General features: G+C 44.3%; 1 protein-coding gene and 1 non-coding gene across 5 annotated transcripts in view; both read right to left on the bottom strand.

The window, feature by feature from the left end:
- The window catches only part of LOC126185203 (protein O-linked-mannose beta-1,2-N-acetylglucosaminyltransferase 1-like), an 842885-nt gene that overhangs the window by 182116 nt on the left and 637538 nt on the right, over positions 1 to 23231 (bottom strand). The gene's annotated exons all lie outside the window — the stretch shown is intronic.
- On the bottom strand, positions 3308 to 3381 carry Trnas-uga (transfer RNA serine (anticodon UGA)). The gene has a single exon. It is a non-coding gene; the product is annotated as a tRNA-Ser (tRNA).

Here is a 23231-nt window from a genome sequence, read left to right as displayed (position 1 = left end):
TTATGGCGAATCTATCTTGCGTTTACAAAGTGCCTTTTCTTAAGATTCCGCTGCGATATCCTGTTCCTGCTTGTGGAACAATATTGAATTTGGTAAGAAACTTCCGTCCAATTGACAGTGCATCGAATCGAAAGTCAACCGGTCCTCGGAAAACCGACCGAACTCCCGAAAAAATCGAATGGACGCTTAGCAGTTTACCGGCAAGACCTCGTCGTTCGTTACGAAAACGTGCCCGAGAGAGAGAGAGAGAGAGAGAGAGAGAGAGAGAGAGAGAGAGAGAGAGAGAGAGAGAGAGAAATATTCCAGCAACAACTGATTAACATATTTGGCATTTGACCACTTCATTTTTACATTCTCTAAATAATGATCATATTACTATTATTATTTTTACTTCTTCTTCGAGATGGGGTCGATCTATGCAACTAAAAAAGGCGGTTTGTTTTTATGCCACATGCATTTGGTTCCCTTTTATTTACGAAGCATTCCAGTGACCTGTATCACATGTTTGTTGTGTGCATACAATGAATGTGTTGTACAGGGTGTAAATTTTAACGCCTGGTGGTGGGGCAGGAGGCAACTTTAAAATTTCAAATGGGAACTCCCATTTTTTATTGCAGAATCAGCTTCTACGTACAAAAACTACGTACATTTTGTCTTACACATTTGTTTTGATTCTTGGTAGTTGGCACTGCAATTCAAGAAAATCCATATTCTCATTTTTTGCGTGGAAAATGGTTACGGATAAATAAAAAAATAGTTATTCACTTCGTAAATTTTGATTCGCTAAAACTAAAACTCTCCCTTTCTTCCCATAGGGTGGGGTTGGAGAGAGGGGAATCAGAATTTTGACCGAAATATTTGGGTCAACCTTTGTAAAACTCTAATTCCTCTCTCTCAAACCCCACACTATGGGTCAACATTTGTTAAACTCTAATTGCTTTCTCGCAAACCGCACCCTATGGGGAGAGAGGGAGAGTTTTAGTTTTAGCGAATCAAATTTTACGAAGTAAATCAGTAGTTTTTATTTATCCGTAACCATTTTCCAAGCAAAAATGAGAACATGGATTTTCTTGAATTACAGCGCCAACTACCAAGAATCAAAATAAATGTTTAAGACAGAATGTACGTGGTTTTTTATGTAGAATCTGATTCTGCAATAAAAAATGGGGGTTCCCATTTGAAATTTTAAAGTTGCCTCCTGTCCCGCCCCCAGGGGGCTGGGATGGCAGGCTAATTTTAGCACCAGCAGATGTCCCCCTCGAAAATAATCAAATTTGGATTCTACACATTTTTTTCGTGTGAAGCTTATTTTTCAAGTTATTCTGGTTTGTCAATTTAAAATTTACATCCTGTATAGTGTTTAAAAAATACAATCATGTTACAATTTTTGTTACTCTCATTTTTAGATATTAAACGTGCACTCCAAGATGTTTCTCAGCTAAAATTAAAATAACGAAAAACTGTAATATAGTACTATACCCGTAAACAAACTTGTATTACAGAGCACTTCACAGTTAAAAGGATAATAATGATAATTTAGAGGCAACTAAGAAACGAGTGACAACATAAAAAGAAGATAATATACTTTTATGAAAAAAAACAAGAAAATCATTGCTCGCATTGACTATTAAATACATGTCAGAGGACGTGGGTACGTACGCCGATCATAATGTTCTCTGTTCACCATAATTTTTAATTCATTTAAAATATAAGTATACTATGAATTTCAAGATAGCTTTCACTGTCTTGTGAAAGAATAATAAACACTGTAAAAAGAGCAATTCTAACACAACCACACTGAAGTTGGCTGTGAAATAAACACATTATATGACTTGGCCACCTCCTCAGGTAGCCACTAGCCTTCCTTAAGTTTATATGCAACGTATAGAAATTGTTTGTTAATCATTATATTTCTCGGAAACTATTAGGTTGTGAATCTGACACGTATGAATACAATTTCCTTCTGTTCTCGCATTGCAACGATTCCACCTGGTTCGAAATGGATCCTGCGTCATCTCATTTTAGTTTCGTGCTTACTGCTTGTTTGAAAAAGTTGTCAACAGCTTGCTTCTTACTGTAAGCCATTTCCAAATTTTTTATTACTTTCTGCTTAATCTGTGTTCTCGCTGTTACTGTTCTGCCTCTGGCTTTGTTTACATCCTGTACTTATTGGTCCGTCTTATCATGTGAGCATTACCTCAGTTTGAACAGAAAGAAACCATTCTAGAACAGAACTCTATCCCACAGTTTCGGGTGAATTAATTTACTCTAAACACTTTAGAATGTACTGAACGCCCTGCAAGCTCTCGTTGGAGCTCGGAGCTGTAGAGCCTTGTACGTGGTGAGTACCACTGTAAGCTAATTAGTTTCCGTCTCATCTGCAAGGTAACGTCTCCCAGACTGTCAGAAGCTTCGCACGTGTAATAGAATCAAGGGAGCTGCCATGAGCCGAGTTCATGCATTTTCTGACACGACGACAGTACCTCCTAAAGGTGACCTTTCTGCGGGTACAAAGCGCAGCGATTAATCAAATTTCATTACACAGCGCGAGAATTAAGGGCTATTGTTTCTTGCAGGAATGTTGCGAATCACGAGCTCTTAGGATCATGCTCAACGTACTTTTCTTCAGTGCCTTTCAAAGAAGAGATACGATTGTAGATGGAGTTAGCGGTAAGTTCGTTTATGCTAGTTTTGCACCGTAGCAGATTTCGATGGAAATGCCAGGTTACTCGTGAAAGCTGTTAGTCTTCTATGAACTGTTTTGTTGGTGTCGAATGAGACATATTAATTGGACTGCAAAAATTACCAAGGAGGTGGTTCAGAGTTGGTCGGTCACAGATGGTACAAGAAGACATGATGAAACTGGTTACTGCATACTTGCCACATGGAAAGAGCTATATCGTCGTTGGCTATGTTTGATTTGGTCACTTTAATACGGTGTGGCCATCGTAGTGTTTGTTGGAGACGAACATTTTTTCGGGTCTAAAATTCTGACGTTGTCGAATAGTCTCAGTTTATGAAGGCACTGAGATCCGTGATAACACGATTATATTTGTCTCAAGGTTTTTTGCTTACTCGTAAAACTTTTCAAATTTTAAGACGTTGACAATGCCATGTGGTCTCCAGTTCAGTAGTTACGCTATCGTATTTTAATACGTTATGTGTGCTGGAACAATGGCAAAATCCGCATTGACGTTCCAACCCGAGACTTCAAAACTGAAGGAAGAAATATTGGGTTTCAATGAAATGAACACCCTTAGCTGCTTGCAGGCGTTGACATACGTCAACGGGGACAGATGAAAATGTGTGCCCCGACCGGGACTCGAACCCGGGATCTCCTGCTTTCATGGCAGATACTCTATCCAACTAAGCCACCAAGGACACAGAGGATAGCGCGACTGCAGGGATTTATCTCTGGCACGCCTCCCGCGAAACCCACATTCTCAACGTCGTGCCCCTGCCCATTATACTCATTACTCGCGGCACGTTGCCGATTCCCGTAAGATTTCGGGCACTGTTTGTGCATTCGTACTGAAGAAGAAGATGGTCAAGTGGCCGGTGAGCCTTAATTATATATATACTAAGATGGTATCTGTTCTTTCGGAGCCGGCCGAAGTGGCCGAGCGGAAGTTGGCCTTTGGCTGTGCTGCGGTGAGGACGCGCTGTTTGTGTTCCTGCCGCGGAGCGAGCGCTCGTGTTGTTTACATAGTATTCGGCCGTTTCGCGCGTGCCGTACTCAGCATATAGATCACTATGGCGCACCAATACAGAAAATCGACGCTCAAATTTACGTTCCGCAACGAATTTGCACGGCCTAAAGCACTCGAAGTCGAACGATTTCTACGAGAAGAAGTTAAAATCCCGGCGAGCGACATTCTCGGCATTCACTTGTCCATTGTGAGTAGTATCGTATATGTCAAGATCATCAACGACGCAACATGTGAACGGATCCTTCGGGACACGAAACAGGGCCTCCGTTTCTGCCATGCTGATGGCAATGTGGGGACTGTGCACGTCGATTATTCTGGCATGGGACTTCGCACGATCAGAATTTTCGAACTTCCTTTCGAACTACCGGCGGAGGACGTCGTGACAGCGCTGCGCCCCTACGGCACGGTCCATGATCATATTGCGGAAAAATGGACGCAATTCCAGACATATCCTGTGCTGAACGGCGTCCGCCAGGTCCGAATCGAACTTAAACGACATGTACCTTCATATCTGACTATCGGTGGCTGCCGTGCCATCGTCATCTACGATGGGCAACCGAAGACCTGCTCTGGTTGTGGGAAGGAGGGACACCTCAGATCAGAATGTATGCAACGTCGAATCACGCTGAAGCGGACCCGCCATCGCAGCCGACGCTGCTTCCTGTGACTTATGCAGCAGCCCTCACGACAGCTACCACTTCACCACGACAGCCGACATCCACTGCTGTGTCGCGGCTCCATGCTCCAATACAGGGCGATGATGCCACACCCGTTCCACAAGCTACGGATTCAACTCCGATGCCGCCGCCTCCGTCGACGGATAACAACATACAGGAAGATAGCATGGCCGTCGATTCGCTTATTGTGCCTACGGCTGCCTTTGTGCCGGAACGTCGTGAATCTTTGCCATCGTCTGACGCAGAAGAGCACACCAGGAAGCAACGCTCTCCGAAGCGACGGAAGCGGAGGCGTAGAGCAACTTCCGAACGGGATGCGACACCGCCTCCAGAGGATGACGATTCCACCTTCAATGACGACGCTACCACAGAGGCAGCCGCCATTTGCTGCAGTGTGGCACCATCGAACGATAATGAGGACCAACCACATATATCTACAGTGGCACAATCGGATGCCGAGATGCAGGACAGATGCTGCCCACCACCTTCTGGAGTGCAAACACCAACGCCGTGTCCTAAGGACGCTAGGGAAGCCGATCTTGCTTTCAGTTCCCCGACGTGGGCGGATGACCACGACGACGACGGACCCATGCAAGTTACGCCAACAGGGCCCACGGCGTTGGCGCCGGCTCTCTAGAACGGCCTGCAGGTGAGGTTTGGGGGGCTGCGGAGGTGTCAATACAGTCAGAAGCGTCATAGGTAATTCCAGTCTTAATGAATAACTTAACACCTGCGGTTCGTCAACAAGCTTATCGTATCGCCACGCTTAACATCAACACGATACGAACGGCAGTGAAGATCCAGTTGCTGCGTGAGATGCTTCGTTCTTCGGATGTTGACATTGCCCTGTTGCAAGAAGTATATATAGCGGCCCTCCCCGTTTTCTACGGTTATGTGACATATGTGTCACCGGCGGACCGGAATGGCAGCGGTACGGCAATACTAGTGCGCGACGGAATTGCCATCGAAGAAGTGACTTACCTTCCGTCAGGAAGGGGGTTGGCGATCACAGCACTGGGCACGCGCATCATTAACATTTACGCTCCATCAGGAACTGACCAACGCCGCGAACGATCGCTGTTCTACTCGGAGGATATCGCCCCCCTCTTTATCAGCAGCTTCGAGCAATATATCTTCGGCGGCGATTTTAACTGTGTGCTCCACCCCAAAGACCAAGTCCCACATTTCTCGACTTGTCAAGAACTTCGGCTCCTGGTTCGAGACCTGCTTCTCACCGACACGTGGGAGACAGTGCACGGTGACCGTCCCGGTCCGACATACCTTACTAGTCACTCAGCCAGTCGCCTAGACCGCATTTATGTCTCACGAGCTCTAGCACCGGGAGTATTGGACGCCGAACGTTGGCCGCTTGCCTTCTCCGATCATAGCGCTTTCATATGCACACTCACTCTACAACAGCAGCGGATATGGCGCAGCCGAGGACCCTGGAAGCTGAATGTGGCACATCTTCAAGCCCCGGAATGCCGTCAGATTATCGCCAACACATGGCTGGATTGCGAACGTCGTCTTCCCCGCTACCAATCGACTCTGGCATGGTGGGTGGACTGTGCAAAACCAGCTTTTCGGCGTGTGCTAACTCAATTCGGAAAAGATACCGCAGCTTGGCATCGTCACACATTGGACTTTTATTACACGATGCTTCGCGAACTCGACAGCCAACCACCATCTCCAAACCGACAAATGGAAAGCCGCCGAATTAAAGGTAAAATATTGTCTCTTACGAGGAAACGTTTGGAGGGGGTCGTAGTGCGATCGCGACGTCAAGACCGAGTGGAAGGAGAAAACCCGTCTATGCATCACATCGTGCTCGACAGCCGCCGACGCCGACAGCAGCTGATCACGGACCTCGTATTGCCAGGTGGCAGGGTCGTAACGACTCAGGCGGCGGTTACAGAAGCCTTCGCAGATCACTATCGCCGGTTTTACGACGAGGTGAATACAGAGGACGAGGAAGCGGACGATCACGACATACTGCAGCATGTGTCGCACACCCTCGACAATGCAGCAGCGGCGACGCTTTTAGGTGGAATTACACGAGACGACATCGAGGACGCGCTTAACAAGGGAGCACTCAACAAATCTCCCGGGCCAGACGGACTGCCGCTCGAGTTTTATCGTACTTTCCGCGATCTCATGATGCCCCGATGGATCATCATGTACCAAGAACTGATAACCCCTGGTTCCCACGTGCCACCTGCATTCGTGGAAGGCCTCCTTATACCGATACACAAGCCTTCCAGAGGTCGGACGGTCGAGGACTACAGGCCCATTACAATGCTTAACTCGGACTATAAAATCTTCGCCCGATTACTCGCCAGCCGCATAAAGAAGGTTCTGCCCCTGCTCCTCTCAATGGAGCAAACGACACAGGGTGGAGTGACCAACATGCAAACGGCAACCAGTGAATGCAGGGATTTAATAGCCATCGCCACATCCTGTCGCCTTCGAGCTGCTCTGATCTCCATTGATTTCGACCACGCCTTCGACAGAGTTCACCACAAGTTCCTTCTGTCCGTAATGGCCCGCATGGGCTACCCGCCTGACTTTATCGACATCTTTCAGCGCCTTTTCCGTGGAGCTGCATCCCGTGTACTGGTGAATGGACGGATTGCGGGTCCCTTTCCGATCCGACGGTCAGTTCGCCAAGGATGCCCACTCTCCATGATTCTTTACGCGATCGCACTCGAACCACTTGTCGGAGGGTTGAAAAACAGGCTCTCGGGCATTTCATTGAGGGATCATACCTTTCAGTGCAGAATATATGCTGATGACCTTCTATTACTTGTCCGATCTGATGACGAGGTACGCTCGGTGATACAATGGGTCAATCGCTATGGTTTGGCAGCGGGCAGCCGCATGAATGTGGCCAAGTCGGCAGCGATGCCCATTGGGAGAGGTCTACAGGAGGACGCTTTAGCCCCACTCCCACTAGTTAACAAGATCCGGTTCTTGGGCATAACATTTACACAGGATGTGCGCCGCACGGCTGCCATGAACTATGCACGATTACTACAGGCAATACGCACAGAAGTTCGCCGGAACTTACTTCGACGGATGGACCTCCTACAGCGTGTGGAATACCTCAACCTTCACGTGGCGACTAAGATGATCCACATGGCCCAGGTCCTACCGATATCGACAGCGATGGCACACAGACTGCAAGCAGCGTTTGGGTATTACCTTACCGCCGGACACCTATTCAAAGTCCGCTACGAAACACTCACCCTCCCTCCGCTTGATGGCGGACTGGGACTTATAAATGTACGAGCGAGGGCTACAGCATTATACTTGTGCACAATGATGAAATTGTGGACCCACCAAGATGCTTCCCTTACGGGTCGTCTGTTAGAGGAATTGCTGCCGGCGTCTCTTATGCCACCTGTCACGGTTGCACACATTACACCCTCACTCTCGCACCTCTCGGCATTTATTCTTGAGTATAGTTACGTGCACCCAGATCTTCCCAACACTCGCACTCCCAAGGCGAGAGACTTTTACAGACTGCTGCTAAGATCCACCCCTCGCAATGTGATTGAGAGGAAGAGCCCTACGACCCTATGGCCTGCAGTGTGGAGAGCGGTCCACAAGTCGTTCCTCCCCACGCGGGTACGAGCCGCGTGGTACCAGGTGGTGAACGGGAAGGTTGTAACACGACAAAGGCTGCACGCTATTGGGATGGCGGATTCCCCCCTTTGTCCACATTGCCACCTCGTGGATACTGACGAACACCGTTTAACATGTGGATCGGCGTTAGAGGTATGGCTGCTAGTGCAGAAGATCCTCGCCTGCTACCTACGTATCGCGCCTCGCACAATTGAGCCACGGCTCCTCCTTTGTCCAGAGGATACTTATTTCCCACCTGCGAAGACTCATGCTCTCACATGGTTTAAAGGCATGTCCATATAACCTCTTTCAAAATGATGAGAAGATGGTGCTTGATTACTGGCAATTTCTCCAGAACAGTCATAGCACACTTGAGTGTACACCCCGATACCGACAACTATTTGCGAACTAATTGCGCAGTGTCTTCGATAACCCCCCTCACAGTTGGGGAGTACCGGGCAGAGGATGATCGCCTTCATGGGGCTCCACACGCTGAGAATTGCTGTACCAATTTGGAACATGGAATCTGTATGCAGATGGGCCATGCACATGGAATGGCGTGCGGGATTTGGTTACATTTTTCTTTCTTTATTATCTATCATCACACTATTGGTTTCAAATTCTATTTCATAGTTTAGAAGGAACTCTTGTTCTGTTGTTGATATGGATGTCCATTCTAATTTTGTTTGTCGTAACTGAAAGACGCCTTTTTCCATCATTTACAATTTAAAAAAAAATTAAAAAAAAATAAAAAAAATAAAAAAAATAAAAAAACGGCCAAGGTAACTGGCTACGACTTGGAGAACCCGGGTTCGAATCTCCAAGAAACCTAGCGGATGTTGTTCCTTTCGTTTGTATTTTTCCATATATCAATTAATAGGTTCAAAAAGAAAAATAAAAAAATAAAAAAAAAAAAGTTGGTAGAGCACATGCCCGCGAAAGGCAAAGGTCCCGAGTTCGAGTCTCGGTCGGGCACACGATTTTGATCTGCCAGGAAGTTTCATAAAAAAAAAAAAAAAAAAAAAAAAAAAAAAAAAAAAAAAAGCGGTTAAAGGCGCTCCAGTCTGGAACCGCACGACTGCTACGGTCGCAGGTTCGAATCCTGCCTCGGGCATGGATGTGTGTGATGTCCTTAGGTTAGTTAGGTTTAAGTAGTTCTGAGTTCTAGGGGACTTATGACCACAGCAGTTGAGTCCCATAGTGCTCAGAGCTATTTGAACCATTTTGTTCTTTCGGACATGTCCGAAAGAACAGATACCATCTTAGTATGTATAGAAATATTGGGTTTAACGTCCCGTCGTCATTGTGGTCATTATAGACGGAGCACAAGCTCGGATTGTGTCAAGGATAGGGAAGGAAATCACCCGCGCCCTTTCAAAGGAGAACCTAAATCCGGATGTCCCGACGCATGTTTGAACCGTCGTCCTCCCGAATGCGAGTTCTTTTCTTTATTTTGCTACTGCCTTTATCCCGCATTGTGCACAGGGGCGGCAGGGTTAAGTACGGATTTGGCACGGTTAATTTTAAGGTGTGCCCTTCCTGCCACCACCCCATACCCCCCCAGGATGGAATTAGTGTACCCCAGCTGTCTGTGTCTAGTGTTTCAAATGTCTGCGAGTCGTGGAACTGAGGCGGGACGTGCGGACCAGCCCGGTATTCACCTATTAGGATGTGGAAAACCGCCTAAAAACCACATCCAGGCTGGCTGGCACACCAGCTTCGTCGTTAGTCCGCCGGACGGATTCGATCCCGGGCCGGCGCGCTTACCCCAGTCCATGAAGCAGCGCGTTAGGGCTCTCGGCTACCCTGGCGGGTGTCCTCCCGGCGAGTCTAGTGCGCTAATTACTGCGCCACCTTGCTCGGGCGACTTCAAATCTGGGATAATTGTGCCCATACCTAATATTGCTGTGTAAAACTCCAATTAGGGACGCCATAATACGTCGCATTTTCTTCACATTGATGTGTGGAATACAACATTCTGTAAGTTCAACATTTTTAGTGTGATGTAACTTAATAATACTAAAAGGAGTGAAGTTGGCTAACTGCTAAATAATGAAATAAAGTGCTTATTTCAAAATAAAAGAACAACCTAACAGGGAAGTGTCTTTCTTTAAGAGCCTCCTTTAGTCTTTCTATAGCTGTCTTCCACTGTGCTTCATACAATAAATTCATTGCTATTGTGGTCTTCAGTCCGAAGACTGGTTAGTCTATCCTGTGCAAGCCACTTCAGCTTAGAGTAACTGCTGTAGCCTACACTCATTGAAACCTTCTTACTGCATTCATGACTACGTCACCCTCTACAACTATTACCCACACTTTTCTCTCCATTACCAAATTCACTGTCTTTGATGTCTCAGAATGTGTCCTACTAAACGATCCCTTCTTTCATTCAAATTGTGCCTTAAATTTATTTTTACCCAATTCGATTCAGTACCCTCTCATTAGTTATTTGCTCTACCCGTCTAATCTTAAGCATTCTTCTGTAGCACCTCATTCCACAAGCTTTTATTTCCTTCTTCCCTGAAGTATTTATCGTCCACGTTTTACTTCAAAGCTGCAGTCCGGACAAATACTATCAGAAACGACTTCCTAAGAGTTAAATTTATATTCGATGTTGACAGATTTCTCTTTTTCAGAAATGCATTTCTTGCTATTGTTAGTTTACATTTTATATCCTCTCTACTTCAGTCGTCATCAGTTATTTTACTGCCCATATAGCAAAACTCATCAGATACTTTTTAATGTCCCATTTCCTAATGTAATTCCCTCACCATCACCTGATCTAATTCGACTACATTACACTGCCGCAGAACTTGTGTCCTCTTTCCAAAGTTCTCCTTGGTTTCATTAAGTACTTACTCAATGTACAAACTGAATAACAACCCTGTCTCATTCTCTCCTCAAGTACTGCTTCCCTCTCATGCGCCTCGACTCTTAAACTGCAGCATGGTTTCTGTGTAAGTTGTAAATAACTTTTCCCTCCCTGTATTTTATCTCTGCTACCTTCAAAATTTCAAAGTGTGGTCCAGTGAACACTGCTGGAAGCTTTCTCTAAATCTAAAAATAGTATAAATATAGGTTTGCTAACAAAATCATATGCTTCAGAGGTGTCCTATTCTGTTACTGTTTGACGTCTGACCGAAAGCAAAATTAATGGAAGTTTTGACAATATTACACAGTCTCGTAGGGGGTTCCTTTCTCTAGCCTTGTCACAACGTTCATTAGCTTTGCTGTCAGTCAGAAAAAAAAAAACATCTCTGAAACCTATGTTTCTGATCTTATTTCTTGGTGTATATGAGAAGAAAAACTAGTTTTATTAATGAAACTGAAAACTTTAGAAGTTTCTTCCCAACTGAATGCCTTTGCAGAAATTCTTCATTTGAAGCAAATTATAATTTCTTAGTTTAACATTTGTTGTCTTCTCCGAAACAAATTTCCTATTATTTCACATCTGAATCCAACTGAGTTACTAATCAGAAAGCAACGGACAAATAACTTCAGTCAGGAACATATAGAAGGTATAAATATTTGTTGCCTTCTGAATGGTGAAAGGCCAGGTGTGGGCTCTGAATTTGTATTTGTATGGTTATCCTAGAATCTATTACAGCAGTTTGGAATGGAAAATGATGATCGAATCATGTTTCTTTCAATAGTTGCAAATAAAGGACGTTATAATGTATTATTTAGTTGAATGATGGTATAATGTAAAACTATTTAACTCTATAGTATTTGTATTGTTTAAGATACATTTGTTTATATCGATTTAGAAATTAAGACGAGCAATTATGAAACAAGGGATATAATTACTCTGAGCGCTAAATTCTGTAATAGTCTGTTTTATTCTACACTGCTGGTACACGTTCCTGTTGAGACATTACTACTTGCAGTGCAAAGTCTTCCTCAAGTTTTGCGGCGACCATTACTTACAGAGCTTGAAAGGAGATTTCTGTATTTATTTACAAGTGCGCAAAGGGGTAGATGATCTTGCAACTGGAATAAGAAAAACGATCCGCTTTAATATTTTTTCTAGATTGGCTCCTGATGCAGCTGCGTGTGCCAGGGAGAAACAGCGGAGAATCAGACACGTAGAAATTGTAGCTAACGACTATTAGTTTATTCTATTTGAACAGGAGAGACAGCAATTATCGTGATGGAGAAACTAGGTTGCATCAAAAACAGCGAACAGAATTCCCTTTGCGGTGCCGACATCGAAGATTATATCTGCGATGAAAAATGTAATATTTGAGTAGAAGGTGAAAGCGCTCAAGTATCGACAACATACAACGCTTGGGGCTACCGCTGGGAATTACGGGCCACGAGAAGCGGTTCAATATAAGACAGCTCTTTGCCTCTTTGTGGGCAGGTGAAACTGATGATAGCAGCTTCTTAGTGGATGCGACCTGACCTCGTTTGATCGCTTATTGCTGAGCAGAGCACAGCCGGATCTTGTGCCTGCTGGGGGAGAAGGACAGGAATGCTTGTTGGGAGAATCAACCGTGGTAATTTTTACAGCTAGCCAACGTGCCGTTTATAACGGACAAGTTAGACACTCGCTGGTAAAGTCAGATCTTAGCCAGTATTTCAGTTAGTAATACTCGTCCAATCTCTAACTAAAGAGGCAACCAAATGGAAAAGTAGATGTGAAAATCTTTCAGTCTCTAGCCCACGTTTCAGAGAAGAAGACTACACATTAACGTCTCATCGAGATGAAGGTCATTAAATAGGTAGCCTATCTCGGTTGCACAAGGACGGGGAAGAAACTGGTCGTGGGCTCGTTGCAGGAACTACCGAGGTATTCAAGTGAAGAGGTTTAGGGAAACTACGGAAACCCAAACCACTATAACCATACAGAGATTTTAAAATACTCCTTCCGATAAAGATTCCAATGTCTTAACCACAAAACCAAATCGTACTGAGGCAGGCCAAGGAAGTTCACAGCAGGAACGGAAAACTGATCACTAATCTTGAAAAGTGGGATATTGGCGAAGAGGATCAAAGAAGATTACATACATCTTTTTAAAAATAATTGTTAATATATCACGTTTTTATATCGGACTAAAAGGTATTAAGTAATTTCTCCTAGCCCAAAACAGATTCCTGACCCCATACAGATAGTTCTGAAAATCTGTGATAGTTAATTTTTAACAGCTTTGGAAATTCTTGTAAGATTTATAACTAAAAAGTGGAGCACATGCAATATATAATTGATGCATGAATAGTTCATCTCCTAACAATCGTCCGTTTCATGTATCCCATGTTTTTTTAATTATAAATCTTACAAATATTTTCATAGCAATTAAAAATTCACTATCACAAATTTTTAGAACAATCTGTATGGAGTTAGAAATCTGGATGAGACCAGGAGAAATTATTTTAAGCTTTTTAGTCCTATTTGAAAATGTGTTATTCATAAAATATAATTTTACTTAAATAATTATTTTCTGCTCAAAACTAACATCTGAGGTCATCAGTCCCCTAGAACTTAGAACTACTTAAACCTAACTAACCTAAGGACATCACACACATCCATGCCCAAGGCAGGATTCGAACCTGCGACCGTAGTGGTCGCGAGGCTCCAGACTGAAGCGCCTAGAGCCGCTCGGCCACACCGGCCGGCTTATTTTCTGCGTTTAAGGTTTGTGTGTGTGATGTTTCTCAATGGATATTAAATGGTTCAAATGGCTCTGAGCACTATGGGACTCAACTGCTGTGGTCATAAGTCCCCTAGAACTTAGAACTACTTAAATCTAACTAACCTAAGGACAGCACACACATCCATGCCCGAGGCAGGATTCGAACCTGCGACCGTAGCGGTCGTGCGGTTCCAGACTGCAGCGCCTTTAACCGCTCGGCCACAACGGCCGGCGGATATTAAATATTTTGCCGAGATTATAAGAGAGACAGGTGTTAAAATTAAAGTTACCTTCAATGTATTTTCATCTTACGGTATCTAAAATAGAGTAGCGCTATACCTATCTACTAATAATACATCAATCTCTTTGTTATTTTCCTAGAAAGATAAAGAAGCAAGCAAATTATACGATTGTCTTATAATGTTTTTATTTCAATACTAGCTTTATACCCAGAGCTTCGCCCTTGTATGTATATGTCGTATATACTGCAGACATGACCTCCTTCCCCCTCTCTCTATTCGTCTCCTTCTTTTCCGACTCACTGTTCATCTCCTCCTCCTCTCTCTCACTATCCAGCGCTTCCTCCTCCCTCTCTCTGTCCATCACTCCTCCTCCTCTCTCTATTCCTATCCCCTCCCCTCTTTGTGACCATCCCCTGACCCCTCTCTCTATCCATGTCCTCCTCCTCCCTCTCACTGTCCATCTTATCCTCCTCTCTCCCACTATCCAGCGCTTCCTCCTCCCTCTCTCTGTCCACCACTTCCTCCTCCCTCTCTCTGTCCATCACCTGCTCCTCCTCCTCACTCCATTCATATCCCTCCCCTCCCTGTGACCATCTCCTCACCCAATTCTCTGTCCATCTCCTTCTCCCTTTTCTCTGGCTATCTGCTTCGTTCCCCCTCTCTGTCCACCTCGTCCTACACCCTCTCTGTGTCCACCTCCTCCTCCTCCCTGCTATCTGGCTATCTGCTCCTCTCACCTCTCTCTGTCCACCTCTTCCTACCCCCTTTCTCTGTCCATCTCTTCCTTCTCCCCTTTCACAATCCAGTTCCTCTTCACACATCTCAGCTCAGCTGTGCCCATCTGCACATATGCCCCCTGAAAGGCATTCCGATACTACCGCCACCATATGCCAGTCATGCAGGGAAGATTAGAAATCTGGTGTTACCAAACCTTTTCCCCCCACCTCTATCCCTACCGAACAGACCGACAAGAAATCGAGTTAATATTGCATTGCCATCCAATTCTGAGCTATGTTTAAAGTTTCAAGTGTCTACATAATTGGGAAGTTGGTTTAAAATCAATTGCAAAATTTGTACCAAACAGACATACAGACAAGAAACCGACCGAATAAAAACGTATTAATACGTGTTTCACAGCTACACTATATCTTATTTATTTGGTCCATATTAGTTACAAGTTCAAAACACTGTTCTCGAGTGGTCATGTTCGTTGAAGCCAGATATCTTGCAATCGTACTATGGGGTACACACTCAGTCAGATCATTTCTAACATGTATCATTGAGAAGAAGGAGAAGATGATGAGCAATAGTATCCAATCTCAGCTGCACTATTCGGAAAAATAAAAAAAGGAAATGAAGACTCCACTATTTACTCCAAAGCTATCACATGAAGTACAAGAGAATATACACTAAATGAGTGAGAGAGCATTCTTCTCCGAAGGATTCCGCGTGAAAATCGCTTAAGTAGTGATCTACAAAGAGTGTTTCACAACTGCCATTACAGGCTTGTATGTGCTGTACAGAGGACTTCCTAGTATGATAAGGAACCCATGTGCGCAAATGTGCCGTTTGGATATCAAATAAATCTGAAGATGAGATCACTTTCAAATTTCCCGCTTCACGATACTCACACAAACTAAGAAGACGGTGCCCCGGTTAGTCTCTGCTGTAATCATGACAACACACAGTATTTTCGTCCGACTACAACAACCGCTGCGAACTTGCCACACGCTCGACTTTGAAGAAGACGTCCTTCGTCACATATGCACACGAGTTCCTTATTAAAACGTTATCTACTATGTCTCTTGTATAAGAACTCTGTAACAGGAATTGTGAAACACTTCGGGTATCTTTGATCTAATAGTAAGACGCCAAGTGCCCGTACACCGTAACAGGGGTACCTCCACTCCTATTAGTTCAAGAAGTGTTGTTCACAGTAATTATAACTGGGCGTCGGTGAATACAGGTTGGGGCAAATAAAAGTGGCCCGGACGTGAATCTATGCATATAACCACAATCCACGATGCTGACACCAAGTGTATGCCTGACACGTGAACCACATCGGTACAGAGCGTAGTGCGGGCTGTGTCAGTGAGAATGTAGCAGTACAAAGGGGACGACGGTACTCACAGTGGAACAGCGGGTGTTCGTTGCGGAAAGTTACGTGACAACCGAATCGTGGAAACGGTGTGGTCAGTTGTTTTCCGAGAAGTTTAATGGTGTCAAAGAACCGGCAAAGAGTGCTATGCAACGCTTAGTCCTAAAATTGTACCAGGGGGATATGTTTTGAACGAGTGGTGGTAGGTAGTAAGTTCCAATGGGACCAAACTACTGAGGTCATCGGTCCCTAGGCTTGCACACTACTTAATATAACTTAAACGAACTTACGCTAAGGACAACACCCACACCCATGCCCGAGGGAGGAATCGAACCTCCGATGGGGGGAGCTGCACGAACCATGGCAAGGCGCCCTGGGCCTCGCGGCTACCCCACGTGGCTTGAACAAATCAAAAAACATTACGAAACGTGCCCGCAGATCAGAAAATGTAGCTGCAGTTCACATGGAAATACTTCAGAGTCCTACCAATCAATCTGACGGCTGTCACAAGAGACCGACATACGACGACGATTGTGCGAACGAGTACTCTACCTAGACCTGCAGACGCGTCCCTACCGATTGTCTGTTGTTAGTGCATTAAAACCAGCAGATGCTCCTCAGCGCCCCCAGTATTGTGAGTGGCTGTTCAGTGAGATAACAATGAATGAATTGGAGAAGGATCTTTTGTTTATGTCTGATGAAGCCTTGTTTCACTTGAGTGGTTATGTCAGCCCGCAGAATGACAGGTTCTGGGAAGTGGAGAATCCGCATAAATTCCACGAAACACCATTGTATGATCAGAAGGTCCAGGTTTGGTGTCCCATGTCTAAACGCCGCCCTATTGGTCTCATGTTCCTTCATCAGACGCTGACTTCGGCAAGTTACATTGACAACATTTTGAAACCATTTGCAGCAGCATTAACGGAGGAGGAAAAGACCTACAGTTACTTCCAACAGGATAGAGCAACTGCCCATACTCATACAGCAGGCCGAACATAGGAGCACATTTCGCAATTTTCACGCCAGAGAGAATTGTTAGCAGAGGTCAGTTTGGTCGCGGCCCTAGTTGACCACCCAGGTCACATGATCTGTCAGTGTGCCATTACTTTGTGTGGGGAGCCCTCAAGTCGAGGTGTATCGCAACAACCCTCTTAGTCTTCAAGAACTGCAGCAGAATATTTCGGATGAGACTGCAGCAATTCCAGCAGTTCCGCTTCGATCCGCCTTCAGCAACTGACCAGGGCCCACAAGCGCCAAGAGATGAATGGTGGTCACTTTTATCATTCTCTATAATCAGGTTAGCACTGTATTTCCATTCCTCTGCTGTGTTTCTTTGTATCCTGGAACTCTGTTCTCCTGGCCACTTTTGTTTTCCCCTCCCTGTACTTCGGCTTGAAAGATTTCTAAGTGAGTCGTTTTCGGACCAGGGTTCCTTATTTTATTTTGTTACTTATCCGTAACACAGGGTGACAATTATCGAGCCACACGAAAAAAAGTAAATTAGTTACAAACTACGGCATGTACATGTGAAAGTCACGACAGATATTCGGATTTAGGTTGTGACATGTTCGATATGCCTGCCATCATTGGCGACGATGTGGCACAGACAAATAGCGAAATTCTGCATGACCCGCTGAAGTGTCGGAACATCGATGCTGTCGATGACCCCTGAGTGGCTGTTTTCAGCTCAGACATGATTTAGCGGTTATTACTGTACACTTTGTCTTTAATATAGCCCCACAAAAAGGAGTCGCATGTGTTCAGATCCGGAGAATATGGCGACCAATCGATGCCCATGCCAGTGGCCTCTGAGTACCCCAGAGCCAGAATGTGGTCCCCAATGTGCTCCTCCAGGACATCAAACACTCTCCTTCTTCGATAGGGTCGAGCTCCGTCTTGCATGAACCACATCCTGTCGGAAACAGGGTCACTTTGGATAATGGGGATAAAATATTATTCGAAAATCCTCACGTACCGTTCGATAGTCACCGTGCCATCAAGGAATATCGCACCAATTATTCCGTGACTGAACATTGCACACCACACAGTCACCCATTGAGGGCGAAGAGACTTCTCGATCGTGAAATGCAGATTCTCAGTCCCTCAAATGCGCCAATTTTGTTTTTTGACGAACCCACCGAAATGTAAATGGGGTTCGTCGCTGAACCAAACAACAACGTGCATACTAATTCCCATCATGCTCCTCGGCTAACCGTGCAATTTGAACGTCCTAACGCAAACCGGTCATAAGTTAGGATGATTTTATTTAATATGGTTCAATAATTGTCACCCTGTACATGAAAGGCTGTCGCAACACAACAGCAGCGTTCTATATAGTTGCATATTGTCCTCATCGTGTCCCAAATAACTTGAACATTCCTCCTATTTCGTACAGTTTACGATAGCGAAAGAACCTTTCTGAAATGACTTATTGCTATACGCTATACGCTTAACACGATTTTCTGTCTGATGGGAGTTGTAGCCTATCCCTGATATTATTCAATCTGAACAAGCTGTGAAGGAAACCCAGGAGAAATTTGGAACGGGAATTAAAGTTTAGGAAGAAGAAATGACATTTTGAAGTTTATCGATGACATTGTAATTTTGTCAGAGACTGCAACGAACTTGGAAGAGCTGCTGAACGGAATAAATAACTCCTTGAAGTGATGTTATATGATAGCCGTCAAGAAATTTAACAACGGTAATGAATTGTAGTCGAATTAAATCAGGAGATGCTAAGGGAATTAGATTAGAAAATGAAATTCTAGAAGTAGTAGATTTGTTTTTTTTTTTTCTTTGATCGCAAGATGAGTGACGTTTGTCGAAGTTGTGAAGATAAAAATGCAAACTGACAACAGCAAAAAAAATCATTTCCGAAAAGTTGAAATCATTTAACATCGAATATAAATTTAAATGTTAGGAAACCTTTTCTCAAGGTTAGTGTCTGGAGTATAGCCTTTACGGTGACAATAAGCAGTTTAGACAAAAAGAGAGCAGAAGCTTTTGAAGAGTGTGCAGAGGAGAATGTTGAAGACTGGATGGGTAGGATGAAATAACTAATGAAGAGGTAATGAATCGTATTGGACAGAAAACAAATTTGTGGTACACTTTAAAAATTACCGATCAATAAAAGCACTGTAATGGCGTTAGATATATTTGCAAGGAGGTGGTATAAGCCGAGTTGTTGTTCGAGCTCAATATTCAGCAAAAATAGCTGTGCTTCATATTTAGCACGATTTCCACCTACTTTTGCGAAATGTTTGACGTCAAGGTTAATAACCTCTACATGCTTCTTACCAATGTCACTCCAGCGCCATTTAAATACATGCCGCGTGCAAGCATATAATTGCTTCAGTATCTCATTAGATAAAAAGAAATTATCAGTATTATCTATGCAGCGAAATATTCCAGTCTACGTGCTATCGCACGAAGAAAATCTTTATTACATATCTTGAAACATTTATTAAATATCCTGCACGTCCAGGTTATATCGAATGCTCTACGAATGTAGTAATCTTGGATGTCTGTAAATGCGGTTAACTTGTTAAGATGCCAAACGTCATCCTCACTTTTACAGTGTCCAAAAACGAGGTACAGAATTTCGATTTGTTCAGTGACGCGCGACACCTGATTTAATCGACAGGATTTTTTTGGAAAGCGGCAGTGGATAGGCTATACTAATACTAAGTGTTTAAAAATCAGTTTCATACAGTCAGAAACAAACAGGCCTGTAACCATGTCGCAAAGTAGGACGGATGCTGAGATTCGGTGCAACCAAAGAAAAATGTAGCAGGCATATCAAAGAAACCAGACTTCGCAATCGAATGTCAATCTCTCTCCTCTGACTGAGCGAGTTGGCGCAGTGGATAGCATTGCTGTTCAAATCAGTGTGCGGCTATCCAGATTTAGGTTTTCCGGGGTCTCCCTAAATCGCTCCAGGCAAATGCCAGGGTGATTCCTTTGAAAAGGAAACGGGCGAGTTCCTTCACCAACCTTTCGTAAGCCGAGCTTGTGCTCCGTCTCTAAAGACTGCGCTGTTGACAAGACGTTCAACACTGTCCTTCCTTTCTTTTTTCTTCCTTGCCTCCTCTGGTCACATTCACCAAAATGAAGGTCACTGTGGTAACGAAACACAAATTAGAATTCGTGGCAAAACTCCCAGCAACTGTCTGACCGAAGGTTAGCCACAGGAATTCTGTTACGCAGTGCAATGCGAATGTGTAGCAGTCGTCGGTCGTGGCTTCTGTTGGTTGCAGACTCGTCTGTCGGTGTAAGTTCCGGGTTAGCTTTGGTCGAAGGGTTTTTTACATTTATTTTTTCTGGCGCCTGGAACATAAAGTCAGTCAACAAGTTGCTTCTGGCCGCCTGTAGATTATTTTCTCGGATGTGGCGTCTCTGCAGAGAGTTGTGGGTTCACTGCTCGGAATTGTAGCGGCTCGTGGTGCTGCCTGTGTGTCAGAACTCTAGCAGAAAGAGTGACAAAGTAGACACCCGATCCCTGTGTCATCCGTTTCTTCCAGCCCATCTTTCTTCGAGCAAACTAAATTTTGCTCCTTTATTTATGAGGCTTCGAGAAAAGGGATACCAAACTTGACGATAGTTCATAAGTAAAGGAAGCGAAACAGGTGAACACAATTGAAAATGAAGAAGAGAAGCTAAAGGAAGTCCAATCGGCAACGAGGTCATCAGAGACGGTAGATAAGCTCTAACTGGAAGGATAGGGAATGAATTCGGTCGTGTCCTTTTCAAAGACACCAACCTGGATTTGCTTTAAGCGAATTTGGGAATCCACGTAAATCCTAAATATGAGTAGCAGGACGGGGTTTGGAAACGCCCAGTGTTTTACCTCTGGGCCACATTGGTCTCTAAAGAGAAATTAAGGTAATTATACATTATTTCCATTTTCGCAGAGACGTCCGCATATACAGGATGGTCCACTGATAGTGACCGGGCCAAATATCTCACGAAATAAGCATCAAATGAAAAAACTACAAAGAACGCAACTCGTCTAGCTTGAAGGGGGAAACCAGATGGCGCTATGGTTGGCCCGCTAGATGGCGCTGCCATAGGTCAAACGGATATCAACTGCGTTTCTTTAAATAGAAATCCCCATTTTTATTACATATTCGTGTAGTACGTAAAGAAATATGAATGTTTCAGTTGGACCACCTTTTTCTCTTTGTGATAGATGGCGCTGTAATAGTCACAAACGTATAAGTACGTGGTATCACTTAACATTCCGCCAGTGCTGACGGTATTTGCTCCGTGATACATTACCCGTGTTAAAATGGACCGTTTACCAATTGCGGAAAAGGTCGATATCGTGTTGATGTATGGCTATTGTGATCAAAATGCCCAACAGGCGTGTGCTATGTATGCTGCTCGGTATCCTGGACGACATCATCCAAGTGTCCGGACCGTTCGCCGGATAGTTACGTTATTTCAGGTAACAGGAAGTGTTCAACCACGACCTGCAACAAATGATAATGCCCAAGTAGGTCTTTTAGCTGCTGTCGCGGCTAATCCGCACATCACTAGCAGACAAATTGAGCGAGAATCGGGACTCTCAAAAACGTCGGTGTTGAGAATGCTACATCAACATCGATTGCACCCGTACCATATTTCTATGCACCACGAATTGCATGGCGACGACTTTGAACGTCGTGTACAGTTCTGCCACTGGGCACAAGAGAAATTACGGACGATGATAGATTTTTTGCACGCGTTCTATTTAGCGAGGAAGTGTCATTCACCAACAGCGGTAACGTCAAACGGCATAATATGCACTATTGGGCAAATGAAAATCCACGATGGCTGCGACAAGTGGAACATCAGCGACCTTGGCGGGTTTATGTATGGTGCGGCATTATGGGAGGACGGATAATTGGCCCCCATTTTATCGATGGCAATCTAAATGGTGCAATGTATGCTGATTTCCTACGCAATGCTCTACCGATGTTACCACAAGATGTTTTGCTGCATGACAGAATGGCGATGTACTTCAAATATGAAGGATGTCCGGCACATAGCTCGCGTGTGGTTGAAGCGGTATTGAATAGCATATTTCATGACAGGTGGATTGTTCGCCGAAGCACCATACCATGGCCCGCACGTTCACCGGATCTGACGTCCCCGGATTTCTTTCTGTGGGGAAAGTTGAAGGATATTTGCTATCGTTATCCACCGACAACGCCTGACAACATGCGTCAGCGCATTGTCTACGCATGTGCGAACATTACGGAAGGCGAACTACTCGCTGTTGAGAGGAATGTCGTTACACGTATTGCCAAATGCATTGAGGTTGACGGACATCATTTTGAGCATTTATTGCACTAATGTGATATTTGCAGGTAATCACGCTGTAACAGCATGCGTTCTCAGAAATGATAAGTTCACAAAGGTACATGTATTACATTGGAACAACCGAAATAAAATGTTCAAACGTACCTACGTTCTGTATTTTAATTTAAAAAACCTATATGTTACCAGCTGTTCGTCTAAAATTGTGAGCCGTATGTTTGTGACTATTACAGCGCCATCTATCACATAGCGAAAAAAGTGGTCTCACTAAAACATTCATATTTCTTTACGTACTACACGAATATGTAATAAAAAATGGGGGTTCCTGTTAAAAAAAACGCAGTTGATATCCGTTTGACCTATGGCAGCGCCATCTAGCGGGCCAACCATAGCGCACTCTGGTTTGCCCCTTCAAGCTAGACAGGTTTCGTTCTTTGCAGTTTTTTCGTTTGACGCTTATTTCGTGAGATATTTGGCCCGGTCACGATCAATGGACCACCCTGTGTGAGAAAGGTAAACCATATGGTGTTATTATCTGGGGATAAATAGTAACATTTTCCACGTTAGCCAGAGTAGCAAGCTTGTATAAAGTAGATGCCGAGTACATGAATGGCAAAAGCCAGCAAAAGCAAAACAGAAAGAAAGAAAGAAGAGCGTGCTAAAGAATCATTAGAACAAAGGTTACAATGGGAAGTAAGGTCTCACTTCTAATTGACGACTGTACCTGAGGAAGAAAATAACGAGGAAAAGAAGAAGACAGAGTTCATTCGCTTGTGTAAGGGGCACTGAAATGAAAAAGTGACCGATCGAAAAAAATTAGTAAACACTTTATTTTTTCAAAAGTAATCGGCATAACTGTTAATACAGTTATCCCACTGTGAGCCAACAAAATCGGTGCCTTCATGGAAATATGTTTGCGGTTACCTACGGAACCAGATTTGTACGCA

This window comes from Schistocerca cancellata, chromosome 4 (genome assembly GCF_023864275.1).
Source record: "Schistocerca cancellata isolate TAMUIC-IGC-003103 chromosome 4, iqSchCanc2.1, whole genome shotgun sequence".
NCBI lineage: Eukaryota > Metazoa > Arthropoda > Insecta > Orthoptera > Acrididae > Schistocerca > Schistocerca cancellata.
Note: the sequence above shows the minus strand (reverse complement) of the source record. Positions and strands in the feature narration are given on the sequence as shown.